Source organism: Tursiops truncatus, chromosome 3, assembly GCF_011762595.2.
Source record: "Tursiops truncatus isolate mTurTru1 chromosome 3, mTurTru1.mat.Y, whole genome shotgun sequence".
Lineage (NCBI taxonomy): Eukaryota > Metazoa > Chordata > Mammalia > Artiodactyla > Delphinidae > Tursiops > Tursiops truncatus.
In genome coordinates, this window is record NC_047036.1 from 148,409,221 (window position 1) to 148,436,968 (window position 27,748).

At 47.9% G+C, this 27,748-nt stretch overlaps 1 long non-coding RNA gene across 1 annotated transcript in view; it reads left to right on the forward strand.

The window, feature by feature from the left end:
• The window catches only part of LOC109551887 (uncharacterized), a 157,694-nt gene extending 133,959 nt beyond the window's left edge, over positions 1-23,735 (forward strand). The window contains exon 3 of the long non-coding RNA XR_012330980.1: positions 23,287-23,735. This is a non-coding gene — a long non-coding RNA (uncharacterized lncRNA). The remainder of the gene's footprint in view (positions 1-23,286) is intronic.
• Positions 23,736-27,748: the final 4,013 nt, after the last annotated feature.

The window sequence follows — 27,748 nt, forward strand, 5'->3', positions numbered from 1 at the left end:
TGCTTCATGGTGCCTATGAGAAATGGGTGTCCCTAAGGGGGGCTGTCGTCAGCCACTACCTTTTACCGAGCCCCTGGCAGGCATCGATAGCCTGGCAAGGCATAGAGGACAAAAGATGTCCCATAGATGGGCACTGCCTCTGAGGGGCTCACAGCCTAAGGACGTTTGGACGCTAAAGTCAATTCTGAGGCCATAATAAGAACTAACATTTTATGCAGCATTTGCTATGTGCTAAGCCCATGGCTAAATACTTTATGTGATGGTAGCTCATCAAATTCTCACAGTGACCCTGGGAGATAGAGCCTATCATTATTCCCATTTTATAGATAAGCAAACTGAGGTTCTAGGACACAGACAGGGTTCCAGGACTCTGACTCATAGTCCCCCTGATGTGCTGGGAAGAGACACGGGGTGCTTGTGCCCCGTTCTCTGCAGAGCAGAGGTGCGCAAAGTCAGGATGCCTGGGGACAGAGGCTGCCCCTGGCCTTGGCCCGGAACAGCAAAAAAAATTACCCTGTTCAATAAAACAAGAAGTGTGCGTTGCTCTGCCACTAACTGGTTCTGTGACCTTGGGGGTCACTTTCCCTCTCTGGGCCTCCTTTGCCTATATAAAATGAAGGAGGTAACCTCAAATTATTTTAGGCTATAAAATCATATTATTCTAGGACTCCAGCTACCTTCAAGAATAGCCATTGTCCAGCTGATAAAACACCTTCTCCACTCTCCTTTGTGCCCCAGCCACTGCCCTCTACCCCTGCTGGCCCATATCTGTTGCAACAGAGCACTTTAATTTCCTCCTTTGGTTTCATAATTCAAGGACAGCACCACCTGCCACATTAAATCCGCAGTTTCTGATGGCCTCCTTCTAAAACAAGAGATGGATAAAGGCTTCATCTGGTTATTTCATGGATGAAGCAAAAGCTGGCAAAACCACGTGGGGACAGCTTTGGCCTTGCAAGCTGCATTAATCCCCTGATCTTCTGGGGGGGCCCCAGAGCCCATTCTGTCATCTTCACCACCTACTCCGGCCAAGTCATCATCATGATGATGATGAGAGATGACATTCACAGAGGCGCTTCTGAGTCAGGCATTTTCTTAAGCGTTCTGTGGGTTCATTTATTTCATCTCTACCACATCTCTGCAAAGAAGGGGCTGATAATCACAGCCCCACTTAACAGATGCGGAAACTGAGGCCCAGGAGGCCTCAGAAACTTGCCAAAGGCTGAATTTGAACTGGCTGGGGAAATAAACGAATGCACCCAAAGATGGCCAGCCCTAGAGGAACTGGGCTTCAGAGCTGAGTGTTCTGACTTCTGCTGTTTGAGAAGTTGAGGCCACTCTCCTTTATTAAACATTCATTCAACACGTTTGTATTGAGCCGCCCACAGTGTGCCAGCTGCTGCTCTCCAGGCAGTGGGGGATAAGCCCCATGGGGGCCTGCTCTCCTAGGGCTGACCTCCTCCTGCAGGAGACGGGCCCCAAACAAGCGACTGAATATACAGACACAATCATTTTAGGAAAATACAATAGGGGGTGAGAGAGAAAGAAATGGGTGGATGGTCAGAGAAGGCCTCTTAGAGCGGAGAAATTTTGAGCGGAGACATGGGCATCCAGCCATGCCACGGGACTCCTCTGCCTTGGCATTGGGGCCTGATAATTCTTTGTTGTGGGGTCTGTCCTGTGCATTTTAGTATGTTTAGTAGCATCTCTGGCCTCTACCCACAAGATGCTGGTGGCAGCCCACTCTCTCGTGTGACAACCACAACTGTCTCGAGATGTCACCAAATGTCCCTGGAGGGTAAAATTGCCCCTGATGGAGAACTGCTGTGCCATGAGGTCAGCAAAGCAGGCAAATGGGTGGAAGGGATAGCAAAGGAGGCTGAGTATATAAGAAGCAGAAAGAAGACTCGTTTGGCTGGAGGGCAGTGGGCTCCTTAGAACTCTCCAGAAAGTCCTCATCAACACTTACAGAGTGTTACAGGAATTGCACCAGCTGTACCCAAGGACACAGCACATGCTCCAAGGTGGTCACGGTCAAGGTGCCTGGGGAAGGAGGCTGCCAGCACGGGGCTGTCCATGGTAACAGAATATTCCGGACATAAGTCCAGCAGAGAGCTCCTTGGAAGGCAGTGACCACAGAGCTGGAAGCTCTAGGGAAGGCAGTGTCTGGACCACCTTGCGAAGAGGAGATAGCAGGTGACTGAAGCCCTCACCTTCCCAGCATCCTGGCCCTTCGGTGTCCATTAGCAGCACCACCCCCCCCGCCGCCCACCCCCTGGGCCCCATGCCCCATCGCAAGCTACTTTGGTGGATTTCTAATCACGGTGCCCCCCTAGCCTAGCCAAGGGGCTGTCATGAGACCCAGGCTTGGCTATTGAATTCTTTCTTCCTGGAATTAGAATATTGGGCAGAGAAACCCAAGGGCAGAGAATGGCTCAAGACAATTTTTCTAATGGAAATGGAACAAGGCATGTTCTTTTGTTCTGGCATATTTTTTACTCTCTCAACTCCCTAAGAAGCAATCGTTTCTCTCTCTTCCAAGGCCTAGTTTTTCAGCTTTTCCTTGTAATACCCTTTCAATAGATGTATATCTAGTTAATTTACCGGAATGGGATTCTGATGCTTGAAACCGCAATTAAAATAGAAACAGTGCATTGTGAACAGAGAAAAGAGAGGGTAGATTTCTGATCCATTGCACTTGGTACTTGATATTAAATAAGCTGTGTGTCCCTCTCTCTCCTGGCTGCAACCAGGAGACTCTCCAGGGCCAGAACTATGCCTTTTCCTCTTTGTACCCACAGGGCTCTCAGCTCAGGGCTGGCTTCTTTTCTGCATTCACCATGGCTTGTAATTACTTATGTCTTTGCGGGATAATTTGTTTACTGTCATCCTCTGCCCCTATGCTGGAGGTCCCACAGAGATAGAGCATGTGTAGCCTAATCCAGCAGGGTGACCAACCATCCCGCTTTGCCTTTGTCCCAGGTGTTTCCTAGTTCTGGTCTTCCAGTGCTAGGACCAGGAAAATCCTCAGCGAATCGAGACAGTGGTCACCCCACCAGGGCCAGGCATATAGGAAGCCTTTGAGCACCATTTGTCCCTGACACTCAAGAACTACATGTTGAAATGGACCGTAGAGGCAGTCCAGCATAAGACATACTCTTTTATTCCATTCCATTTCCACACCTACTATGTGCCAGGGAACAAACTTGCCAGAAGCAGGGGATTCAAGGAAGGACGTCCCAGCAGCCACCGCGGCAAATGCAGATTGGAAGCAGATGGGAGGGGCTTGCACGTCAGGCTAAAGAATCTGGATGCAGCACAGGTGTGGCAGATCCCAGCCGATTTAGAAGCAGGTTGAAGACCTGAAAAGGGGAATAATTTAGGAGCGATGCCTCAGCAGCTCCTCCCACGCTCTCTGAGGAAGGAAGCACTCGCAGGGGCTGCCGAACAAGGGGATGAAAGCTGAGGTCGTTTTGTCATTTCTTCCGAGGATCTGGGCTGGGCAGAGAGGGGTCTTGGCTACTTCCTTTTGCAGTTGAAACATAGCCATCCAACCGCTCGGTTCAACATGCAGAAAGTCCACCCCCGGGAAACGTGAATTCATTTGTGGCTGTGTGGTGAATCACACATCTTGGCTTCTCATGGAGATCCAGAGACCGGAACTATTCCAGGAAGCCATCCTCTGGATGGATTTCACGCCTGCTCCATCAGCAGGTAAAAAGCATGGATGGGCATCCAACATACTTTGGGGGCCTGGAAATCATCAGAGAAGAACATTTTTCTAATTCAGCCCCCTAGCCTTCAGAGAGGGCTAAGAATCTTCCTAAAATGACCTAACAAGTGAGAAGCAGAGGATGGGCTGGTCGCTCCTTAGCTTTTCTCAATAAAGAACTGAATCAGGGCTTCCCTGGTGGTGAAGTGGTTAAGAATCCGCCTGCCGAGGCAGGGGACACAGGTACGAACCCTGGTCCGGGAAGATCCCACATGCCGCGGAGCAACTAAGCCCGAGCACCACAACTACTGAGCCTGCGCTCTGGAGCCCGTGAACCACAACTACTGAAGCCCACGCTCCGCAAGGAGAAGCCACCGCAATGAGAAACCCGCGCACTGCAATGAAGAGTAGCCCCCGCTCGCCACAACTAGAGAAAGCCCGCGTGCGGCAATGAAGACCCAATGCAGCCAAAAATAAATAAATAAATTGGGGAAAAAAAAAAAAAAAAAAAAACTGAATCGCATAGAAGGGAGCCCCTGGCAGACAGGAGAAAGTTCTAGAAGGTGAAGAGACAGAGAAATAAAAACACTGAATCGTGTGATTGGGAGTTTTTCCTCTTTAAATTGTTTTCAATCCTTCTTATTACACCAAGAAGACAATCTTACTGTGGTACTAATAGGTCTGTCACACCTCTCCAAATCTCTCTTTTAAATGGAAATCAAACAGGCTTCAAGAGCCCAGAGTCTTCAATGGGCAACCCTATTCCTCTAGAATTCAATAATACTGCTTTATTTTCATGATATTTCTTTTTATGAGTAGCTTCTATTTGTGGCTTTCCATTTATGGTAATGAGTACATCTCCCTTTTGAATAAATGTATTTTGAGTTTTAAATGTGAGACAAGTTCAAGAAAAATGAGGGAAAGACTAGACCCAGTGGTATACAGCTGTTGCACAATTATTGGTGGTCCTCAAATAACTCAAGCTTGAAAACAGGGGTGGAGGTCAGAGGTCCCATGACCCCAGGCCACTCACCGGAGGAGGCTCCATTCATGTCATTAAGCAAATGTCAAGCCTGAAATGTAAAAAGTGGCTCCTTAAATGAATTAGAGACAGACACTGGAAAATGCCAGGGAAGTCTTCCCGTGACCTTGAACAGACAGAAACCTCCTGAGATGGGAGAGAGTAGATCTATTTGTTTAACTTGGCAAAGGACCCTCCTGGTGGGTAAGGGGTCTCCTTTCTAAACAAAAAGATGGACAGTGAATTTATATGTTTCCTATGAAAAACCACTGAAGCAGTAATAATGGTAGGCATGGTGGTAGAAAGGCAGTAGCAGAAGCTTCTACTGCTTGGCACCCTGTGTGTTAAGTTCTTCTGTGTGCTTCCGAAAGCTTCTCCCTTAATGCAAGCTCCCTATAATGCTGACATTATCTGACATTTAAGGAGCAAATACTATGTGCTGAGACCTCTTCAAAGTTCTCTATTCATTCACTTAGTCCTAACACCAGCACTAGGAGACAAGTATTATTACTCCCACTTTACAGATGAGAAAACTGAGGTGTTAAGAGGCTAAGCAGCTCCACAAGGGCATAGCTAGAACAGGGTAGAAGTAAATTCAAGCCCAGGCAGCTGGGCTCCAGAGCCTGCCCCCAACGATCACACTTCACAGAGGTGAACGAGTACAGACTTTATCTCCATTTTCCAGAGGAGGACTCAGGGCTTGGAAGGTAGAAAAATTCACCTAAGATCATGCAGCTACTGAATTGTGAAGTCAGCTAAAGCACTTCCCGAGGGTAAGCAGCGTTTTCCTGAAAGCAAGTTATTTCATTAAGTAACAAATGTTTATTGAGCATCTAACATGTGGGCAAGACCCCTCTTCTTGCACACACGTGCTCTTGCACTAGCCATTTGCAGTTGGGGGTTGTAGGTCCCTCCCACCCTCCCCCAAGCAGGGAGGAGTAATTCCATGACTTCTTCCTGGGGCCTCTGGGTATCTGGTTGCATCTAAGGCAGACCCGCCCAGAGGCTCAGCTACGTGGCAAAATCAGCCAACCTGGGCAAAGGCTGTAGAAACTTGATTCTGGTCCCACTTCTAACATTTTCTGCACCTTCCAACCTCAATTTTCTCACCTGTAAAATGGAGCTCATTAAAATGGTCTGACTTAACTCACGGGGTCATTGCGAAAATCCGATGAGACGGCGTGGGCAAGAGTCTTTTCTTACTGCAGTTCCACGTAACTGGCAGCCATTGGCTCACACTGGTGAATTTTTTTTTTTAAGAGAAATTATTGTTTGCTTCTAACTGCCAAAGTTTGGGAGCTACAGAAAAACACACAGAAACAAATAAAAAATTGTTCATTACCCCACTATCCCTTGATGATCTCTATTAACCCGTTGATGTATTTCCTTCTGGTTACATAAATATAAGTGTAAATATAATCATTGCCTGACTTAAAACCCAGTAGCATCCCACTGCAATTAGAATAAAATCCAAACCCCTTGTAAACACCTCACTTTGGTTTTCAGACTCTGCATCACCCTGCCTGTGCCTGCCTCTCCCCTACCTCTTCTCTCCCTACTCACACACTATTTCTCTTCCTTTATCTTTTTTTCTAGTACTCCAACTGCATTGTCCCTCAAGGCCTTTGTTGCTCTGCCTGAAAGGCTCTTCCCCAGATCCTCATGACTAGATGTTTTTCAACATGCAGGTGGCAATCAAAATGTCAGCTCCTCAGATAATCCCTGCCTTGTTACTCACTCTAAACTCGCCCATCTTATATCTTCTTCATGGCATTGTACTACTCTCAGGAATTACCTTGTTTATTCCTGAGCACAGTCTATATGCTCGTTGTCTGACTTCCCCCAAGTAATACACTAAACTTGCTCCCCTCCATACCCACAGTGCCCAGAATATTGCCTGGGACACAGCACATTAACTACTTAATAAGTGAATGAATTAGATTAATGTACTTTCAAGCTGGGATAATATTATATTAATGTTTTGCAACTTGATATTTTCATTTAATATGGTGTGACCACAATGAATTTTGTGGGTTTTTTTGTGGTACGCGGGCCTCTCACTGTTGTGGCCTCTCCCGTTGCGGAGCACAGTCTCCGGACGCGCAGGCTCAGCGGCCATGGCTCACGGGACCAGCCACTCTGCGGCATGTGGGATCTTCCCGGACCGGTGCACGAACCCGTGTCCCCTGCATTAGCAGGCGGACTCTCAACCACTGCGCCACCAGGGAAGCCCCACAATGACTTTTAATGGCAGTGTAGTATTCCATTGAAGGGATATATCATCATTTTTTTTTTACTTTATTTTGTTGAAGTATAGTGATTTACAAGGTTGTGTTAATTTTTGCCGTACAGCAAAGTGATTCAGTTATAATACATATACATTCTTTTTCATATTCTTTTCCATCATGGTTTATCACAGGACATTGAATTTAGTTCCCTGTGTTATACAGTAGGACCTTGTTGTTTATCCATTCTATATGTAATAGTTTGCATCTGCTAACCCCAAACTCCCAATCCATCCCTCCCCCACTCCCCCTTCCCCTTGGCAACCACAAATCTATTCTCTATTTTTTTTTTGGGGGGGTACATTTCTGATTCTTGTGTTTGCAAGTGATACTATTGCAACTGTCCTTGTGCACACACTGTTTTGCACACCTCTATGACCATTTCCCTGGGATTAATTCCTAGCAGTAAAATCATGGGAACAAAGGGGGCTTGCATTCATCCTCTTGATATACATTGCCAGACTGGCTTGAAGAAAAGCTGTACCATCTCTGAGTTTGCTTTGGTGACCCTTAGCATTTGTTCTTCTTAGCGGAATCCTCTGAAGGCAAAGGGAATGTCATTATCTCCTTACCTAAGGTTGAGGCCACTGGGCAAGACAGGTGATGTCTACGGACTCTGCAGAAACCTCCTTCCTTTTCAACAACAGGTACACCTTCGAGCACTGCTGCCTAGGCCCAGCACGCGATTTGTAGGCATCCTCTAAGCAGTGATGCTCTAAGGCTAGAAATCACTTCAGCTGGGCTTGAGGTGTTTATCATTCTGGAAACCGATGACAGCCTGCCCCAGCCAGATTCTGTCCCAACTGGATATTCCTCCTTTTGCTTCCAAAACACACCTTGGGCTCGGCCAGCTGGCCTCTCGCTGAACACTGCCCATACCTGGCCAAGTCCTGTGTGCTTCTGCTCACCTGCTTTCTCTATACCCTCCTCCATCTCCTTTCTCAAGGTCTAGTGCTACTCCCCACACCCAACTTCTAGGAAGTCCCTCAGGGAGCCCCTCCCAGCCCAGAACTGTGATTACTCTGATGGCCAGTCTCTCCTCTGGCATTTCATCATCTCACTGCCCTGTGCTGTCTAGTTACCTTTGTGCCTGAATAAGTTGAAATCTCCAGCTGAGGGTTTTTCTCCCTCTGGGATCTGGTCCATTGTAGAATAGTCAGGACCTTTGGAAGAGTCAGGCCTGGGACTGAGCCTCGGCTCTGCTACCTACTAGCTCTGTGCCTTTGGATGACATACTGAATCCTTCTGAGCCTCAGTTTTCCCAACTATAAAATGGCATTATAATAGTACCGATCTGAAAGAGTTGCTCTGAGACTCCGATACTAAGTACTTCGCAAAGTGCCTGACACAGAACAGTTGCTAAAAACAATGGAAAAATAGGAATGTTTATCTTCATTTCATTTGTCTCTACCTCCACAGAGGCTGAACCAGTGACATGAACAATGTTAAAGGACACATTTGTGGATGGAATGAACATATATCATATAAGAATTCACTGTGTGTGTATTTACCTTACGAAACAGCACCCAGGGGGACCAGAACCAGCCATCTCAGGGGCAAAACCAGGAGAAAGGAATCTCTGTCATTAGCTGACTTCTTGCTAAGACCTGGGTCCAGCGCTCTCTTGAGAGTGAAGATACGTTATCTGATTTAATCCCCACACCAACCTGACAGGAAGACATTTTTAGGTCTCTCTGATAACAAAACCTACCCTTTTCGGACCATCTACTGTGTGCTAAACCTAGGCAAGACACTTGTAAAAAATGTTATTTCACTGAAACCCTCACACTATCTTAATGAGATGAGGATTATTATTCCTGAAGATGAAACAGGGTCAGAAAGTTTAAGTAAACCGTCCAAGGGCTGACGGGTAGTAAGAGAAGAGGATGAACCAGGATTTGAAAAACAAAACAAAAACAAAAACAAAAACAAAAACCCATTACCACCCCCCCCCAAAAAAACTAGAAACTTCTGCTACACCACCTGACTTATTGACATTCTCACAGAACAGAGCTCTACATTCAGTTGGCACTTAATAGGAAGGGGGTTGCAGTCGCGTGGTGATCTTGGACCTTCTAACAGATGCTTCAAAGAGAGCAGTTTCTATTTCCAGTGCCCACCGCGATCTCCAGGGAGGTTGCTCCCCGCCCCCTCCTCTGCCTATGTTCTTGTTTTTCTCCAGGCCCTATGACTCAGCACTCAGCTCCAGATGGCTTCCTGCATTTCCAGCCTTGTTGGCTGGGCTGCCGAGGCCCTGGTGCAGTAAACTAAAACCGAAAACATGTTACAACTAAGAATGGAAACCCTCTCTTCTCTGCCCTCTAATATGAAGACCGTGGGGTCCACGACTCATGGTGGTTGGTCCCTCTAAGGCCTTCCCTTACAGTGTTCATCCCTTCAAGCCCCGATACCACCACCACACTCCACCCCAGGGCATCCTTGATGCCTTGAAGATGGCATCCAGGGGCCAACCTGGGGGCCAGGTTCTGCCACCGCTTTGGTGGATTGACCTCAGAAAATTTTCCTTCTGAGCCTCAATGATCAGATGGGGACACTGATATTGCCTGCCTGTGAGGAGTGTAGGGTTAGGGTTGCCAGAAAAAAATACAGAATGTCCAGTGCTATAAACTGAATCCTTGTGTCTCATCAAAATTCATGTGCTAGGGCTTCCCTGGTGGCGCAGTGGTTGAGAGTCCACCTGCCGATGCAGGGGACGCGGGTTCGTGCCCCGGTCCGGGAAGATCCCACATGCCGCGGAGCGGCTGGGCCCGTGAGCCATGGCCGCTGAGCCTGCGCGTCCGGAGCCTGTGCTCCGCAACGGGAGAGGCCACAACAGTGAGAGGACCGCGTACCGCAAAAAAGAAAAAAAAAATTAATGTGCTAAATCCTAATGCCCAATGTGATGGTATTAAGAAGTGGGGCCTTTGGAAGGTCATGAGGTCAGAGGCTTCCTGAATGTGATGAGTCCTGATAAAAGTGACCCCAGGGAGCTCCCTTGTTCTTTCCACGTGAGGACACAGGAGAAGATGGCCATCTGTGAACCTGGAAAAGGGTTCTAACCAGACACCAAATCTGCCAGTGTCTTGATCTTGGATTTCTCAGCCTCCAGAACTATCAGAAATACACGTTTGTTTTTAAGCCACCTAGTCTATTGGTATTTTGTTATAGCAGCCCTAATGCACTAAGACACCCAGTTAAGTTTGAATTCCAAATAGACAAAGATTTTTTTTTTAGTGTAAGTATGTTTCAGATATCGTGTTCAGCTTTAACTAAGGTGTCCTGTACCTTCATTAGCTAAATTTAGCAAGTCTATGTGGCATATGGAGTGAGGTAACAAATGTGAAAGTTCTTTGTCACCTGTCAAGAGCAGTACACTTAATCATGTCTTTACCATGAGACATGTGCATATCAAGCCCTGGGCCACCAGCTTGGTCTGGAGAATAGAACAAATAATCTTACCATCAGGTAATGGAGAATTTGTACCCCCTCAGCCTGTGAATTGGGAAACCTGGGTCTTGTTTGTCAATCGACTGGTCTGTGGACAGTTCACCTCTGGGGCTTCAATGCTTCCATCTTTAATTCTCCCAAATACTGGAATGAGAAACTTTAGGAAAATAGGTACCCGGAACTCTCTTTATGGCTGATGGATTGGCACATGTCTGGACCAAATCTCCTTTTGACTATAGGGTTGAAGAAGAAAAAAACAGCATGACTTACAAGTGAATTATGCAGTGAAGGATGGATTTAGCTCCAAGAGCACTGCTTAACATAGAAGAACAAAAGGAAACAACTAGTATACCATATAGAGACTACTTGTTTATTTAGGGCTTTGGGTGTCTCCTCCTACCAGAATTTTGAGGGGATAGATTTTTTCTGTTTTGTTCCCCAGTACTTAGAAGAGTGCCAGGCCCAGGCAGTGTGGACTATTTGATTACCTGAAACCAGTTCAGCTAGCTACATTAAAGACAAATAAACGTCATAATCCATGGGGAAGGAGCTTTTCTGAGACCAGTCATCCACCCTTCCTTGCTCAGGAGATGATATTCATGGCCCCACACGGCCCCAAGTTTATTTTTGTTTGTTGGTTTTTTGTTTTGTTTTGTTTTTATTTTTTGGCTGCACCACACGACTTGTGGGATCTTAGTTCCCTGACCAGGGATCGAACCTGGGCCCTCGGCAGTGAGCGCGCGGAGCTCTAACAACTGGACCACCAGGAAATTCCTGGCCCCAAGATTTTTTGTTTTTGTTTTTTAAGGAACTCATTTTTAAAATAGATATTTATTTATTTATTTTTGTCTGCATGGGGTCTTCGTTGCTGCCTGCAGGCTTTCTCTAGTTGCGGCGAGCGGGGGCTGCTCTTCGTTGTGGTGCGTGGACTTCTCATTGCGGTGGCTTCTCTTGTTGTGGAGCACGGGCTCTAGGCGCACGGGCTTCAGTAGCTGCGGCACGCAGGCTCAGTAGTTGTGCCTGGTGGGCTCTAGAGCACAGGCTCAGTAGTTGTGGCTCAGGGGCTTAGTTGCTCCATGGCAAGTGGGATCTTCCCGGACCAGGGCTCGAACTCGTGTCCCCTTCACTGGCAGGTGGATTCTTAACCACTGCACCACCAGGGAGGTTCCAGGTCCCAAGATTTTGGAGCAATTTTTACCACCTGTCAACAAAATCTCCCCTAATCAGTGACCAACTCAAGTGTCCAATGACTAGGGCCCAAGGGTTGGGTTGCCTGGTCTGCATTCCCCCAAACTCCTCAAAGATCTGCCTCCATGTTTGTTTGCTTGTTTTAAAATAGATTTGTTATTGGCTACCAAGACACTAATGAATGCCCAGTACCCAGTGAGTATTTGGATTCCATGACCGGCTGGCTCCACCAATAAAGGAAGGGCAGGCTGAACTCAGGAATTCCTTAGCATTCAGAAAGTCATCTTGGAATTTGTCTCTTACAAGCAACTCTCCAAAAGGGGGCCTGATATTGTTGGGGACTTGGGAGTGGCTCACTGATTCTTGCAGCTGCATTTAGGTCCTCTCAGCTCGGTGTGGTCCTTCATTCAGCTCTACATGAACTGTCACTATGTCAGCATTCTCCCCCTTAGTTCTCAAAGCTGCTCCCCCATCTCCTTTCTTGTCACCTGCCCTAATCCAGGCTTCCCCACCTGTCTCAGGACTTGCAGGCTTTCCTCCTCAAATCCATCTTCCCCACCGCCCCAGAATGATCCTTTAGTAAACCAAATGTCAGCTGCGGTCAGCTTATCCCTTATCTCCCATTCTATAAAATTCAGGAAGCCTGATGCTCTCCCTAAAACGTTTCTTTGTGGGAGATAGGGGGACACCGGGGTTATACTCTCATGGCCACTTCTGGCTTTGAATACCTGCCTCCATTGAATTCGCCCCGGATAGGAACTGAATACCTTGCACACGCATGGATGCCATCCAATCATAGATCACATCAACCCAGCTGTGGCTTTGGCCCTTCTCCCTATGTCCCAACGCCCAAAACTCATACCAGTCATTTTTGTGAGCATTATACTTTTCCGAATTTTTCTGGATGGAGAAATTTATGTCAGCAAAGCATCAACTTAAGTGTTTTTAATTATGTACTTTGAAATAAATATGAAATACATGAATTCATTCTCTTCATTAAAAAAAAAAAAGTTAAAGCATCAGAGATAAAGCTAATTAGATGGAACAGGAAGGTGGAGGAACATGATTTCTCAACATCACCACCGAGTCCCCATCCAGCCCTGGACTGCTTACCTCTTGGACTTCCTATTGCGAGATACAAACTCCTACACACTAGGCTACTGTGAGCCAGGTTCTTGGCTCCTTGCAGTAACACACTCGTATCTGACACATTCCTCATCTGGCACTGAACCTGCTGCGTCTCATCAATTTCTAGCCTCTTACCCATATTTGCTTTTCTACCTAGCATTTCGTCACTAGCTGAAGATACACTATTTCTTCATGGTTTACAAGTTTGCTGTTTTCCCATAAGAACGTTGGCTCCCGGGAGGAAGGAGCTGGTCTTGCTGCCATGGTGTCCCTAGGGTCTAACACAATACTTGGCATATAATAGGTGCTCCATACGTCTTTGTCAAATAAATGGGTGAATACAAATTTGATCATGTCCCTCCATGTTTAGAAGATAAAATCCAAACTGCTCAGATGGGCAATCAAGTCCATTTCTGCCCTGGACTCTGTCTGTCCTACCTGCCTTGTCCCAAACCACACTTTTTGCTGCTGCCTCTGTCTGCACTGTCTGCTGAGCCTTTGCCCAGGCTGCACACACACATTATTGAGCACCTACTCTATGTCAGGCACTCTTTTAGGTCGAGGCGAGAACTCAATGAACCAGACAAATAGAGTTTCTGTCCCTGAGGAGTCCAGCAGAAAGGACGGACGTTGGCCAAGTAGCTACAGTGTGGCCAGTCTTAATAAAAGGGGGGATAAGGGAATTATGAGAGCTCCTCAATCTCTAGGCAGCAAACTCCTATTCATCCTTTAAAGCCCAGTTCCAATGTTACCTCCTCTAGGAGGCCTTTTCCATGTCTCTGGCCTGAGGTAGGTGTTCCCCATAGACACTTGCTACATAGCCCAATCCACAGAACTCAGTACACTTTATTGTCTTTTCCACCTCCTTGTGTGTCTCTCCAGCCAGCCTAGGAGCTCTGTCTTACTGCTTTCTGTATCCCCCAGGTCCAGTACAGGGCTCGTCATGGACGTTTTTATGAGTTCAGCAACTGACCTGTCCCTTCCTTGGCCTGCCCCCATCCTCCCCAGCCCCCTTTCCCTTGCTCAAGTTTCAGGCTGCCTTGGTCTCTCCCTTCCACACTCAGCTCTCCAGGCATTTCTTCATCTTGTTCTGAATTAACCCTTCCTCTCCTGAGGGAAACTGCAGATTGGGGAAGTACCAACTTCCTCTTGGGCTGTCTAAGCAAAGTTTAGGTAAAAGGCCAAGAAAGATCACCCTACCTAATAGTGATTGATTTTATGCTTTTGTTTCCCTTTATTCCTCAGGCTAAGCCCCACTTGCCCTCCTCCCCTTCCTTGTCTTGCGTTGTCACCCAACTATACTCTCTTCCCAGAATGCACCAGATTTCTCATGCCTCTGCACTGCCACACATGCTGTTCCCTCAGCCAGGAATGCTGTTGCCCTACCACTCCTTCTTAATGAAAGCAACCACACCCTTTGAAGCCCAGTTCATGTGTTAGCTCCTCAATATGGCTTCTCCGATCCCCCCTCTCCGATCCCCAAGCAAAATGAATTGTTCCCATGGTGTTCTATGCTTCCTTGGCTATGACCTCATCCCAGGACATCTTAGAGATTTGTCCATAGTACACTTACTCTCAGACAGCGAACTTCTCACCATCTGGATCAGTGCCAAGTCTGCGCCCAACCCCTCTTTGTCCTGCAAGTGTTCAGTTGAGGGCTTGGCAGCCTCAAAACCAAATAAATGATTGTTGCTTTGTGTGGATGAGGTCTCAGACAGCGGGTGAGAAGGAGCGGCTACCCCTTCTGGTAATAGCACCTGGATTGGTCCCTGAGGAATCATCTCCCCCCCTTTCCACCCATCTGGTTTGGGTGGTACTGATCAAGTCTCAGGGCAGAGCATATGATCCAAGGCAGCCCAATCAGAGAGCACAGCTGACCTCAGTGCTTGCCCAGCGCCGGTTAGGCCATCCAAGCATGGCCAGTCAGAGCATGGCAGCAAAATTAAAGATAAGTATTGAAATTGGGGGAAAGGAAAACGAAGGCAGAAGAAAAATGATACACCAAAAGTAGAGTCAGTGCCCCTAGAAAGTGTCCATGAAGTCCAGGATATCTGACAGTCTGGCTACTCGTGGCTCTGTGCTTCCAAAGGACCGAAGTGTTCCTACCCTAAAAATCTGTGTGGGAGAAACAAGGTCCATCTAGAGTTCAACTAATCAGGATGAGGCTGTGGTCAAAGAGCATGCACTTTGGAGTCAGACCATCTGAGTCTGAATCTTAGCCCTGCTGTTTGCTAGCTGTCCTTTATCTCCCTGACCCTGGGTCTTTTCATCAGGAGGAGGAGAAAGAGGAGAATATCAACTGGCAGGGTCACTGTAATAAGTAGGAAGTGCATGTAGGTAGCAGTTATTCAACTACTACTGTTATCCTATTGTCATTATTGGTTGGTGGTCTGGTACAATAATCCAGGGTAGGGATACCAAGGCCAACGACAAGGCTTAAGCTAGGACTTAGAGAGTAAAAACAGAAGATAGAATAAATATTATCCAGGTGGTGTTAGAAATCTTTTGTTTGCAAATGACAAAAACCCAACTTTAAAACATGCATAAGCAAAGGGGAAAGTATTAGTTCCCGTAGCTGAAAAGCGAGAGGTACATTTTGAGTTTCACAGATGGCTGCAAGGCTGGGTGTCCTGCTTGCACGCTCTCTCGATCCCGCTTGTCTCTGGGGTGACCTCATTCTCAGGCGACCTCCATGCATGCGGAGGCTGTAGTTGCTACAAGCATCTAGCAATCCCTGTAGGAAAAAAAGGAACGTCTCTTTCCCAGCATTCCTGGTGAATATCTTGGAACTGAGTCTCACTGGTTATGGGTCCACCATGTTCCCATCCTAGAGCCAATCAAGGGCCAGAGAGAATGCTCTGATTGGCTACGCCCGGGCCATGAGACCAGACTTAGTGTTTGGGAGGAGGAAAGAATCCAACTTCACCCCGGCTGAGGGGGAAGCGGGTCTCCACGGAACACTGGGGTGCTGTCACCCAAAGAAAGGGGGATATGCTGGGAAAAAACCCCAAAACAACAGCTGTGCTCTACAGAAGGAGATTAGTAGGGCCCCAGCAAGGATTAGACGTGGAAGCCCAGAGAATCAACAAGCTCAATGCTAACCGGGCAGTTTTGAGCCTGCGGCCCCCGACTTTGGTCCCCCACTGGCATCAGGAACATGACTCAGCGAGGCTGCCACAGATGGCGTTTTGCAACTGACCTTTCCCCTCCTCCCCAGCCCTGAGTTGGTGTGTCCCAGCTGGACCCAGCTCCTGCCTGGAAATGCCCCCTGCCTGGGCCTCTGCCAGTTCCTGGGAGAGGGAGGGTCTCTGGCCTCCTCACCCCAGCGCTCCCATTTCACCCTTCCTCCTTGCCCTGGGGCAAAGTCTGGGGATTGTTGAGAAAACGGTCAACCGCCACCTTGCACTTTGGCTGCGCAGCACGTGGCCAGTGCTGTGTGGCTCCCCTGCCCCCAGCCAAGCAGGGGAGAGACCAGGACTGCTTTGCAGATGCCCCAGTGCCCAGAGACAAGCATGGTCAAGGGCTTCTCAGCCTCCAGAGTGATAAAATGGGGATAATAATAACTGTCCCAATCAGTCCTCGGTCAGTAAATAGCAGATAAGGTCACACTGAGAGCACAGCCTTTGGGGGGGGGGGGGGGCTCCTGCCCTCAGTTGACCTTTCCTGAGCACCTCGAGCATCCCAGGCTTGAGTTGTTTAGTAGGATAGAGAGGACAATTAAATCCAGTCCCTGCCCCCAAGTTGCTCGGGACTTAGTTACTCTAGGAGACAGACAGGTAGCAATCAGCCCACAGTATAGAGTCCTTTTATAGAAGGAAGCACCAGGGGCTTGGGCAATACACAGGAGGCAAAGAGGAGACAGCCTGGGGGCAACTGGGAGGGGCCAGGCCAGGGGGACAGGGATTGAGCTGACTTCCAAATGAGAACTTGCCGGCTGGTTGGAGAAAGGAGGGAAAGGGCATCCCGAGGCAAGAAGCATGTGCAAAAGCAAAAGTTGCTTAGGAAGCTGTTAGTGGAGCCCAGGGCACGGGGAGTGGAGATGGGAAGAGAGGAAATTGGAGCAGCAGATGGGACCAGTGTTTAGAAGTTCTAAATGGGGGAGAGGTCAGGTCTGATAGAGACCTCTGGTTCAGGTCTTTTCATCAGAAACAATTAAACAGAAGCGCTGGCAGAGTAAAGGTCTCCTTTCCATAGGGAATTGACTTAGCGAAGATTTGGGGCTCCCGGGGAAACATACAGGGAAGCCTGACTTCCCAAGAAAGCCCATCCCAGCCTCTTATATCCATTGGCACGTCTGGTGCCAGTTTTTATTTCCTACATGGTCACCCCCATCAATCAGTCTCCTTCCTGAGAAGTCACAGGATGACTGGACCGTAGCAGTAGTCAGAAGGAGACGGCACATGGCTCCTGCCCACCCCAGCTGGCCAGGTCAAGCAGCCAGGCAGATGCCCAGCCAGCAAAGCCTGCATGTGCTGAAGGGGGCTTACGGGAGGGCCTTCTCTTTCTGTCCCCTTGTTTTGTCATTTCAAAGTTAAATTGCTGTTTGCCTGGGAAAGGCGAAAGACCCTTGGCCATCTGTTCCTGGCTGTGTGACCTTGGCCAAAGCCTGTGAGCCCGAGCTTCCTGAGCTGAAAAGGTGATGGGAAGGGGCCCTAGATTCAACGCGCCTGTGTGAGGGGGAGGCTGCCACGCTCACTCCCTTCTCCTAACTCCCTCCTTCGGGAAGCCTGGGGGTCTCCTCTCCCCACTCAGACCATTGACCCTGTCACTGTGCAGCTGGGGAGACTGAGGTCCAGAGCGTTACGGGACTGACTCAAGATCTCACCTGGAAATAAGAAAACCAAGAACCTGATGTTTTTTTTTCCTCTCCTTTCCCCCACCAGACCACGCTGGAGGCACTGGGTAGCAGCATACACTCCAGGCAGAGATTCACCCCAGATCACAAACCATAGTCTACATATTTCAAAAGTCCTACACCAAGTTAATGAACAACTAAAATGTGTTTTACCGCCTAATGCGACAGGGCTTCCTAATGACCTGGCATTGGGCCTAACTGAAGTTTTACAGCAGAACATGGCAGCCGCCTTCCCATCCTCCGTGTTTTCTTGTGCTGTAAGGGGGCAAGTAGCCCACACAGTGCCCCCAACCCCCGCCCAGCAAGCAGCACCCACTGGCCACCCAAGAGAAGATGGAATGGGGGAGAGGCCTGCAGACACCTGGGAAGTGGGCTGGGACATTTAACCGGGAATCCCAGAGTCCCGGGAACCCAGAGTCCCACTTGGAGGGGAGATGCATGGCCTCCAACTGGGCACATCCCCTCGTTGGTGGGGATGGTGGGCCCATCCCAGGTGGGCCAGGCTTCATTACATGCCTGTTTACAGCCTGGTTGGTTCTCCCAAGCCAGGCCTGTAATCAGGATTTTTAAAGGAAATAAGTGAATTAGGCAAATGGAGAGGCCAGAGGGTTCCTTGAGTTCTGCAGGGCTGGGGACAGTCCTGGTGAGGACAGATAAGGATGGAGGACGAAGGGAGGGGAGGAGAGGAGATGGGGGGAGGGGCACAGGAGGAAGAGCGGAATCATTATTACCATTTGGTGACTCTTACCAAAACTTTTATATAGATTTGCTCAGTGATTTAAGGATTTCACAGAGCAGTAAAATTCTCTCCTTTCCAATGCCTGATTTTGGAAGCTGAAAAATGAGTGAGTTGCTCATTTTTAATTTTGTCAAGGAAACACATTAAAAAAACAAATATCCATTCAATTGTTTATTCATCTGACAAATACTTATTGAGGGTCCACTATGTGTCAGGCGCTATTTCAGGGTTAGTGTGACATAGCTGTGAATGAAATAGACAAAAATCCCTGTCCTCCTGGGGAAAGTCAGACAATGGACCAAAACAGGAAATAAATAATAGGTTCGATGGTGGTAAGTATCACATGGAGGAAAGACAAGGCAGGGAAGTGGATAGGGCACACCACAATGGGCTGTAATTTTAAACAGGGGTCAGGGAAGGTGTCCTTGAGAAGGAGACCTTTGAATAAAGTTGTGAAGCTGGTGAGGGAGTGAGTCTTGTGGGTGGACAGGTGGTTGGGTTAAGGATTCCAGGCAGAACGGATGAAGAACAAAGGCCCTTAGCCCTTTCAACAGCAAAATAATAAAAATAGAGGAAAGATATAATCTCAGAATAAAGGCCAATGCTTCTTAAGGGAGTGCAATTGGAAACCTATTATGGTGATAAATATCACCACATCACTATCTATGTCTATGTATCTATCTACATAACACAGAGAGAGAGCTATAGATATGGATACATATATGTATATTCATTGTCATTATTTTTCTCGTTATGTCGTGCAAGAGTAAAAAACTTGTCCCGAGTCAGCATTTGTCTTCAGATTGACACATGGCAATGTATTGTTTGCATTTTTTAAGTGAGGAATCGGAGCTTCGGAGAGGGAGATGGGCTTGCCCAGGGTCATAGCAGCTGGTACCCACAAGGTCAGTATTTTACCTAGACCCAGAGGCTGTGCTCTTAACCATGAGGCACGCTGGCCTGCTTTGCAGCCATACCTCCTGACCCCAGCCCCAGGGCTCCACAGGTGCTGATTAAGAGAACAGCTTGGCCATCTGGCTGAACCTGATTTTTGTTCCTTTTCTTCCCCAAACTGTGGGCCCAGGAAGTTGGGGAGGTATGGCTGGCAGGACGGAGGGTTGGTGGGTAGGGCCACAAACTTTGCTCCTTTCTCGGTATCAGTGGGCAGCTCCCTGGCACTGGGCCTGCTGGGGCCTTTGTGTTGGCATTTGCCCCGATCAGGAAGTCTATTATGCTGGCCGGGTGTGGCCTAGGAGACAGCATTGCTTCAAACCAATTCATGCCAGTGAGCATGTTCCAGGCACCCGCTCAGGGCCCCACTCCATGTTGGAAACTTTTTTTTTTAATTTATTTTTTGGCTGCGTTGGGTCTTCTCCGCTGCATGTGGGCTTTCTCTAGTTGTGGCGAGCCGGGGCTACTCTTCATTGTGGTGCGCGGGCTCTAGGCGCGCTAGCTTTGGTAGTTGTGGCGCGCGGGCTCATAGTTGTGGCTCGCGGGCTCTAGAGCACAGGCTCAGTCGTTGTGGCACACAGGCTTAGTGGTTCCGTGGCATGTGGGATCTTCCCGGACCGGGGCTCGAACCCGTGTCCCCTGCATTGGCAAGCGGATTCTTAACAGCTGTGCCACCAGGGAAGTCCCTATGCTGGGAATTTTGTAGGCCATCTCACTGAAATGAATCCTCTCCACAGCAGTGAAATGTTCATTCAGTCATTCAGACCTTCACTCCGCCAGAGCTTACGGAATGCCGTTTCACTCCAGAGAGCACGGTCTGAGCCTCAAAGGCGTGCCAGATATTGTGCTCTGCACTTGTATTCTTATTTAAGGAACTATTAATTAACCTATCTATGAAACCAGAAACAGAATCATGGGCATAGAGAACAGGCTGCTGGTTGCCAAGGGAGGGGTTTGCGGGAGGGATGGAGTGGGAGTTTGGGGTTAGCAGATGTTAAGCTTTCATATATAGAATGGATAAACAACAAGGTCCTACTGTACAGCACAGAGAACTATATTCAGTATCCTATGATAAACCATAATGGAAAAGAATATATATATATATGTATAATTGAATCACTTTGCTGTACAGCAGTAATTAACACAACATTGTAAATCAACAGTACTTCAATTAAAAAATAATTTTACAAAATAATGAAGTATTAAATCAGAGCATGATATAGGGAGAGATTCTTTGGGGTGAGTGGAGGGGTTTATTCAGATTGGAGGAGACCTGGAGAGGTTTTGAGAGGAAGTGAGATCTGGGCTGGGTCCTGCAAAGCCGGGGCCTTGGAAAGTTTAGGTGGAGAAAAGCATTCAGGCAGGGGGAATGGCCCAAGCAAAGGCTGGGCAGCCAAATAAAGAAGGGTGAGTTTGAAAACCAAGAGCTGAGCCTCTGGAATGGGATTTCCCTGCAGGACACTGCAAAGAGAAGTGGTTATGCGGAGAGGAGGCTGGGAAGGAAGGTTCCCCCGCTGGTCTCCGCGTGCCCTTGGGCCAGTCACTTACATCTCTGACTCTGTTTGCTGTCCTGTAAATCACGCTTCATTATCCTCATCCCACCTGTCTTACAGGGAAGTTTTGAAGGTCTAGGGGACCTTATAGATTTTGCTATGCAGAGAAAGAGGTCACTTGCTTTCTTTGGCTTTCCTTTAAGTTTCCACAACCCCTGTTTTAGCCTCTGTCCCGTTGGGCACGTGGGACCTCAATAGTGTCCTCAGGGCTGGTCTCCAGCCATAGCTCACCAGGCCCCTGAGGAGCTCCTGGAGGTCAGGGGTGTGTCCTGCCCATCTGCATCCCTGGGGCCCACACATGGCCTGTGCATGAGGTAGGTGGTCAGAGCCATGGGGTCAGCCTCACCCCAGTCTGAGTCCCCAGTCAGATACAGATTGCCTGTGTGACTCCCAGGGAGTCACTTCCATCTCTGAGCCTCAGTTTCCTCCTTGGTGAAATGGGAGTGATAACAGGTGAGACTGAATGGGCAGTGGCTGGCGAGGCTTCCTGGCTGACCCATCCCAGTGAGTCCTCCAGGACGGGCTGCGGTCACTGGTGTACACCAGGGCCCTCACCACCTTTCCCAGGAAATCCAGGGTCCAAGAAGGCTTTGCTGGTCCAACTCACAGGACTGTGAAGGCAGGAGGGGATCCCGCCTGACGGTCACTCCAGTCATCCTCTTGTTCGTTAACTGAGTCACTCACTCACTCATTCCCTTCCACAGATGTTTACTGAGTACCTTCAAAACACCCAGCACAGCACTAGGTGCTTTGCTGATGCAAAATGTGTAAGACAAGCTTTCTAAGCTCAAGAGAGAACATAAAAGAGAATTGAAACTAGCCAGCAGTATATAACTCTGTGCCCCCTGGATGGAGCAGGCAGTGGTCTTTTGAGTTGAGAGACAGGAAAAGACACAGAAACTGGGAGTTGGGGGTGTGACAGGGGCACGCCTTAGGGAAGACCTCCCAGAGGCGGTGGCCTGCGGCAGGGTCTGTGGAACTCACATGGGCGGGGAGAAGGGGGCATTCCAGGTAAAGGGAACTACTCACTGAGCAAAGGTACAGAGGAAGGAACACCTGCTTGGCTGGATGGAACGGGTGGAATCTGGTTAGACAGGTGGCTGGGGTTAGGCCGCAAAGGGCCAGGAGGCTGAATACTTCCTGGAGTCTGGGAGTCCAGTCTGTTGACAGGATGAGGCTGTGATGTCATCAAACTCACAGGCTCCTGGGAGGTGGTTTGGTGGCCGGGTCAGCTATGGCTCCCCTCCATGCCCTTTCGGGCTCCTGCCCACTGGATAGGGACTGGTAGGAAGAAAACGGTTATTTTTGGATCAGCCTCTGCTTCCAGTTCGTATGCGACCTCAAGGAGCTCACGGTGTTTCTTAGAGCCTCGTTTTCTAAACATAAAATTGGAACGACTGGGCCAGATGATCTCAATTGCCTTTCCAGCTCTGGGACTCTAAATCCTCTGACTGTTGATTCCAGACACACGTGTCACTGTAAAGCTACCCATCCAGTTTCTTGGCAATCACCCTCCCCACCAGCCAGCGGCCTAGGCTGCCATGTTTGTGCCACGTGACCTCTCCCCACTGGCCAAGCTAATTGGAGCAGATTCTAAAAGATTCCTGACCCTAAAGAGACATACTCCATCCATACTCCATAGCAATCAGATTGATCCTTTGGAGAATTTAAACCAAGATATCCAGGTCCTGGATCAATTAGATAGGGTTAGTCTATACATGCAATATTCTGAAGAAAAATAACTAATATTTGTTGCACACTTGTTCCCCTGTGCCCTTTATTTCATTCTCACATCACCCTGCAAAGTAGGCTGTGTTAGTATCCCCATTTTACAGATGGAGAAACTGAGTTCCAGTGAAGTACGATACTTGTCATGTTATGGCATGCAGCTGGTAAAGATACATTCCAATTTTCCAGGAAAAAAAAATTCAATATATTTTTCCTCATACATATATTGAAAATAATTGTAAGGTATTTGTAGAAGAAACCATTTCATTTTGTTCATGTAAATACAATATATTGTATACTGAAATTCCAGTAAAAAATTCCAAGTAAGTTCTATTTATTCTGAAATAAAGCATTTCTTGGAACTGGCACAAAGGATAAAGAATGTAAGAAATGAATTCAATATGGGCTTTGTATACTGGGGAGGACTTCCACCAAGATCATGTGACCATATGCCATTAGGTCTCTCTGTCATTTTAAGTCTTCATTATGGGCCTTTATTAATAATATAGACACATTGGCTATATTCAGTGGGGAGGGGAGAAGGAGGTATGTGGATGTAGAATTTGTCTACATTGCTGCCATTTGTCTATAATGTTACTCCATTGGCAGAGGCAGTAACAAAATTCCATAGATAGGATGTGACCTGGGTCTTTATCGTTTCATGCTCCTGTCTCCCCAGGGCATGATGGAGAGCTGGACCAGAGCTTGAAGCAGGAAGAGAAAACCTGCAGACAGTATGGCTCTGCCAGGGAAAGTGGATCACATGATCAGAGAAGCCGCCCCAAGCATGGAGCCACAGAAGCATGTGGAAAGAAGGCTCTGGCTCCCCTGAAGCCGAGCGCATTTCCTACAGCCCAAGCCTGTCAGGCTGCTCTCTATCTTGATGATTGGCTCCCTTTTCCAAGTAAAAGTCTGTTCCTAGCAACCAGACAATTCCTGATGAAAACCTCAGTGTTATGATTATGTCCTGTTAATAAATGTTACAGGATATGAATCCATAAACTTGTCTGTGCAAGAAATGTTGCATTATTGTATTTCCTTGAAATCCAGTTAAATCTGACCCTGAGTCCACATTCTTGCCAAGGTGACTGGAAATTTGGTCTCAGTTGTTATTGAGGTGAGGGGAACCCTCTTCTTTAGGGCAGCTCACAAAATGGTAGACTCCCATCTGAGATGGGTCTTCAGGGCATGTTTCCAGCTGTGGTTCATTGTCCTTCCTGTGTGTCCCCCTTTTGGAAGGCATCCCTGCTACTGCTATACCAGGGTCTGGCCTCCATAAGTTAAATGACCCCCTCCCCAGCCGCCTCCACTGACACGGCTGATCTCCGCTCCCTTCCCTGTCTTGGGGAATCTCCGCTGTCTCATTGCACTCAAAGGCCCTTGGCTCTCTCTTCCCTGTAGGATAATAACCTCAAGTTCAGGCTTTTGAAATACAGAAGCCAAGGAGGCAGACCGTCATTGAGCATCTTCTATTTATAGCACGGGGCTACCTGTCGGCACTGGAGAAAGAAGGAGTGAGAATAAGAGCACAAACACAAAGTAACACCCCAGTGGGTAATTCCGACACTCTGCAGGTGTGTGTTCCTGATGGCTGTGGTGCCCACTGCTTCTGCCGACCTCCCTTTTCCAGGAGTGGCCCTGTGGCCACTGGACCCAGTTCCTCCACTGACATCTGTGTGGGTCACTGGAACTCCTGCCTAGAGCACAGACCTACTGGCTCCGTGGGATGAGGGAAAGAGGCAGCAGCTGGGTCCCAGCCCCTGGCCCACTTCCTAGAGACTGGGGTGCTGTGACAGGTGTGGTCAGCGTGGGGACCCGGCAGCCCCCAGTGGGTTGTTGCTTCCTCAGACACATTTCCCAGAAACATCCTTCCAGGTCACTGCCATTGCTCCTGGATTCTTCCTTGGAGTAACTCTAGGTTGATTGTTATTAGATGTGCAAAAGTCATTTCCCTAAAGCTCACATCTGACCTCATTTCCTTGTTTAAAACCCTTGGCCTTAGGATCAACCCCAAACTCCTCAATGTGGCTTTCAACCCTTTGTGTCATCTGGTCCTTGCTCACCGTTCCAGTCTCAATCCACACATTTGCCCACTTCACATTCACTCTCTGCTCCAGAATCACATGCGTTCTTTTCCTCTCTTCCCCAGGTCCTCTGCCTGGGACTGTTTCAGCAGCAGCCTCATCGGCTGGCCCTCGAGCCATCCTTTAGTGTCAGGGAGTACAGGGAACACTGCCCTAAAGACCCTAGACCTGGGTTTGAATGCCAGCTCCACGCTGGCTGGATGTGTGACCTTTTATTCTCTGAGCCTTAAGCATCTCATCTGTAAATTGGGCATCTGTAAATAAGCCAGTTTCATAGGGCTGAGGTGAGGATTCAGTGAGGAAATGGATATAAAACACAGAGAAGGACTTTGCCGGTGGTCCAGTGGCTAAGACTCTGCACTCCCCACGCAGGGGGCCTGGGTTCTCTTCCTGGTGAGGGAACTAGATTGCCACATGCCAAGATCCGATACAGCCATATAAATACATACATACATACATACATACATATTTTAAAAATAAATAAATAAAACACAGAGGATGGCTAGAAAACATGCCCCTCTGCCATGTGCTCGGTGAATCAAAGCTTCTCTTATTTCTTTGACTGATGTCCCCTCTTGGCCCTCTACCCCCAGCTGAACAGAAGCAGAATATAGTTTATTGAGTTTAACTGGTGCCTGACAAAAAGATCCTTGGCCAGGAGTTTGAGTAATAAAGTGAAAAGAATGAAAGCAACAACCGTCATTTGTCGGCACTTACCGTGAGCCGGACCCTGGCCCCGTGGGCAATGCTTGAAGGCATCACCTCATTTAATTCACAGATCCCCAGAGCAGGAGAGTTTTTATTTATCTGTTTTTATGGACAACAAAACAGAGGCTCAGAGAGTTTGTGATTTATCCAATGTCCCAAGCTTATAAGTGGCACTGTCCAGTCGGAATTGAATCTGAGTCCAAACGTCAGGCAGTTAAACACGCCCATACACGTATACACACATATGTCTGCTTTGCACTCACATCCACAAATGTGCGCACCCATATTCACACACACACACATTCCATGGTGCGTTCTCCAACACCACCAGCAATTCACTCAAATCTCAGTGAACACCGACGGGGCATCCTACAATTTAACACAATTCAGGCACTATTTACCTGGTGAGAGCATCAGATCCCACAGGTTAAGGGCTCGGTCCTACAAGACTGTCCAGTCTCCCTTTCAGATGCCAATCACAAGTCCAAGTTGTCACCTGTGTTTCTGATCTGTCAGTTATGAATCGGAACCCATGACCCTCTCCTTGAGGTTCAACTAATTTGCTAGGGCAGCTCACAGAAGTCAGGAAAACATTGTGCTTACTAGACCACCAGTTTCTTAGAAAAGGATGTAACTCAGGAACAGCCAACTGGAAGAGACGCATTGGGCAAGGCATGGGGAAAGGGGCTTCCACGTCCTCCAGGAGTGTCCCACTCTACCTGCACGTCCGCGTGTTCACCAACCGGAAGTTCTCCAAACCCCATCATTTTGGGGTTTCATGGAGGCCTGGGGAGGGCGGGTGTGAGACCAAAAATTCCAACGCTCTCTATCACATGGGAGGCTGTCAGAAAATAAAATCCAAGTCCCTCTCCCCTCACATTAAAATCTGCATTTTAGCAAAATCTCCGAGTGATTCATACATATGTTAAAGTTTGAGGATAACTATTCTAGAATCCTTGGTAAATAGTAGATGTTCAAAAACTGTCTATCGAATAAAATAATAAAGAAAAAGAAAAAGAAAATTCCAACCTTCTAATCCTGGTTGGTTCCCTGGTAACCAGCCTCCCTTCTCAGGGGCTTTCCAAAAGTCACTTCATTAACAAACTCAGGTGTGGTTGAAAGGGGCTTGTTACAAACATCCAAAGACAACTTTATTGTTCTTATCACTTAGGAAATTCTAAGGGTTTTAGGAGCTCTGTGTCAGAAACTGGGATGAAGACCAACTACATATTTACTATGAAGCACAATATCGCACGCATACCTGCACTCATACACACACGCCCCCACACACATATGTACACACACATAAGGAAGGGTACAGGGGACGTATTATGGGCGACTGGACCTACGGCTGACTTGGAAGAAGTAGATGACACGAACAGTGAAGGGGACAAATGACGCCGCTCCACTCTCAAACAGGGAGAGGAGAGCAGGCTGAATTGAGGACCCTGGCCTCTCCCCTCACCTTGCTTCACTGACACTGTGGTTTCACTGGGGTGTAAGGGGCTGCTGCCTTTTTCCTGAGACTCTCTTCCTCCTCACAGCAGCCCACATGATTGGGGCCTGCAAAGAGATGTGCTCACTTGGAGGAGGGAGTTGGGGGGAGACTGGGCCCTGTGCCAGAGCCCCCCAGACCTTCACCTGACCTGACGCCAGCAACAGAGACACACGGATCCATCGGCAGTACTTTCCTGATTTCTCCAGCTTCCTGACGCTTTGTCCATGGTGCGGGCACTTTTCATTTCCATGGACTCTGATGCACACGTCACTTGCGTAGACTTTGATTTAAATTTGCTTTCGTGAAAGAGAAAAATCTTAAAAAATAATGTCTGTGAATGCCTGTCAACATTTTAGTCTTTCAGACATGTCCTCATTTTAGAAGTGACCAGTCTTGTGCCCAGCAGGCTGGCCCATCCGCAGTGTTACTCATCCATCCATCCATTCATTCATTCATTTAAAAAAATGATGATGGAGCACCTACCATCAGCGGGTCACCGTAATAACAACCAGGAACCAAACAGACAATGTTCCTGAATCCAAGGAGACATGTGGGGACATGGAAATCAAGTTATCAAACAAAGGAATGAACAAACTAATTTCAGGTAGTGGTGTGTTATAGAGATGATTCAAAAGGTTCTGTGATACCCAGAATAACTGAAAGCAGGGACCCAAACAGATGCTGGTATGCCAGTGTTCATAGCAGCATTATTCACAGTAGCCAAAGGTGGAAATAACCCAAGTATCCATCAACAGACAAATGAATAAGTAAAATGTGGAACAGACACACAATGGAATATTACTCAACTTTAAAAAGGAAGGAAATTCTGACTGCAACATGCGTGAACCTTG